The sequence below is a fragment of the Solanum tuberosum genome, unplaced genomic scaffold, assembly GCF_000226075.1.
Source record: "Solanum tuberosum cultivar DM 1-3 516 R44 unplaced genomic scaffold, SolTub_3.0 scf00800, whole genome shotgun sequence".
NCBI lineage: Eukaryota > Viridiplantae > Streptophyta > Magnoliopsida > Solanales > Solanaceae > Solanum > Solanum tuberosum.
This window is the reverse complement of record NW_006239709.1, coordinates 43,011-45,766: the sequence shown is the minus strand read 5'-3', so window position 1 is coordinate 45,766 and position 2,756 is coordinate 43,011.

The following is a 2,756-nucleotide window of genomic DNA, read 5'->3' as shown; positions in this document are numbered from 1 at the left end:
ACTCCAACACTTATTTTATTACTTGTACCATTTTGCATTTATTACAACTATAGTTATATCTATTTGAACATGGAGTGAAAGATCTTCTCTTCATTTACTCTAATAAATTGATATGAATGTTAGGTTGGATAGGCTTAAATGCATAATTATTTAGACTCAAATCATAAAATCTTGAAGAGCCCGTGAAAGGTGTTCTTTTCATTTACTCCAATATATTGATGAAGTGAAAGTTAGGTTGGATGAAGCAATTACTTAAGTGGAGAACAATAGCTTTGTAATAATTTATTTTGCAATTTTATAAATTTTTATTTATTTGATAAGATTGAATAAACAATTCGGGCTATTTTAACAGTGTTTCAACTTATGGGATTTTTATGTTTATGAGAAACTACACAACACAAAAATTCCATATCGCATGTCCAAACAAAACTTCAATTTCATCTCATGATTCCATATCATGATACCATATCACATGGCCAAATGGGCCCTAAAAGTGGTCATGGTTAATGTGCGATAACAAACCTATTTTGGCCACTTTGATTAAGTCCTTGGCTGATTAGACCTCTTAACACAAAACAACCCCAAAATTTGACTTGAGAATGACAAAAAAAAATTGTCTGATAGCAGACAAATTAGCAAATTTGGAGAAAACGTGTTTCCTGTTGATGTGATATCATGTGAAGACCCATAAGTAAAGGTAGTGTGATATATATGAAAAGTTATACAAGCTCTAAAATCGCAAAATAAAGTGTATCTCATGAACACAGACTATGCACTTTCAAGAACAGTCATCAGAAACAAGATCTGGACATACCTCTGATTGTAAAGCAGAAATTTATTGGCTTTAAGACGTAGAATTGTTGGCTATAGTCCATTACTTTATAGATAAAAATGAGAACCAGACATGTCTGTATTAATATGTAATAGCAAAACTATTATGGCCACTTTGACTGAGTCATTGGCTGAAGGAGAATTGTTGGCTTTTCATTTTTTAAAAGAGCTTGAAAATAATTCCACACCATCATTATCTAACGAAAATATAACTTGAATTGATTAAGTGATTTTATACGTGAAATGACAATAATTAAGTAATTCTTTTTTTTTTTTGATAACCGAGAAATCCGTCTATGACCCGCCCTTCGAACCAATGACAATAATTAAGTAATTCTTATGTAACAAAACAAAGAAAGGTAACTTTTTGAATAGTTGAGTGATTATGTGAAAAATCAACTCTTGACATCTACTACATGAATTAGAGATAATGTAGCCAAGAGTTTTATTGATCTATAACTGAAAATTATGGGATATGATCCACTACTTTAGAGATAAGAATTGATAATCAAACATGTTTGTATCATACATTAAAAGTGATCATGACCGATGTCTCATAAGAATACTATTTTGGTCACTTTGACTAAGTCCTTAGCTAACGGAGAATTGTTGGCTTTTCATTTTTTAAAAGAGCTTGAAAATAATTCCACACCATCATTATCTACCGAAAATATAACTTGAATTGATTAAGTGACTTTTTACGTGAAATGACAACAATTAAATAATTTTTCTGTTACAAAACAAAGAAAAGTGAATTTCTGAATAGTTGAGTGATTATGTGAAAAATCAACTCTTGACATCTACTACATGAATTAGAGATAATGTAGCCTAGATTTTTAATGATCTAAAACTGAAACTTATGAGATATAATCCACTACTTTAGAGATAAGAATTGAGAACCAGACAAGTTTGTATCATACGTTAAAAGTGGTCATGACCGATGTCTAATAACAAAACTATTTTGGCCACTCTGACTAAGTCCTTGACTGAAACAACTCAAAATTTGACTTGAGAAGGACGATATTTTCTCTAATAGCAGCCTAATTTGCAAATTTGAAGAAAACACGTTTCCTGTTGATCTTTAATTTATTTTGTTTTTCTTCTTGGGACTAGAGATGTATTTAATTATTCTTTGCGACAACAATCTTATGAAGCTTACTCCCTCTATCTCAATTTATAATGCATACTTTGAATTCTGAAGAGCCAAATCCTTTAATTTTTATCATAAATTCAAGCATGAAGTCTGTAAATCTTTAAAATAAAATTCATATATTTAACAACTACGTAAAAATTACTATAAATCATAATAATTGATCCACAAACCATCTTCTGAGTGTACGCATTTAAAGTGAAAGAATTAGAGTTTTTAATATTCACAAACCATCCTCGAAGGTTGAGATATCTTAATTAATCTCTAATGAAATACTATTAATTTGCGATCCAATTTTCTTCAAGGGTCATTACCTATTCTAACAAATTCCACAAGATACTTCGTATAAAAAAATAATCTTAGTGAAGAAATTCCTTTTATATATTTGTAAATCGGTTTAAGAGTCATTTAAATTTAATTTTATCAAAAGATTCGAGCATGAGAAATTCGAAACTCTTGGAGGTCTCATAAAAATAAATACCCTTTGCAATACGACTTTAATAGGCAGATCGTAAAATTACCTAATTTTTACACGTTATATTGACAGATAGGCCACTTACTGTAAAACTACGTTCACTCCTCAAAACCCATAAGTCTCAGTTGTTTGTGAATAATTTGTGTTTCAAATTGAGACGATGATAGTTCAAGTATGGGAAATAAAAAACTTATTATTCGAAAGCAAAATGCGCAAAAAAGTGACATTCAAATTTAATTTTGACCATTATCTCTTAATTTTCTTTGCTCTTCATTTTTCAAAAGTTATACATCATCAGAC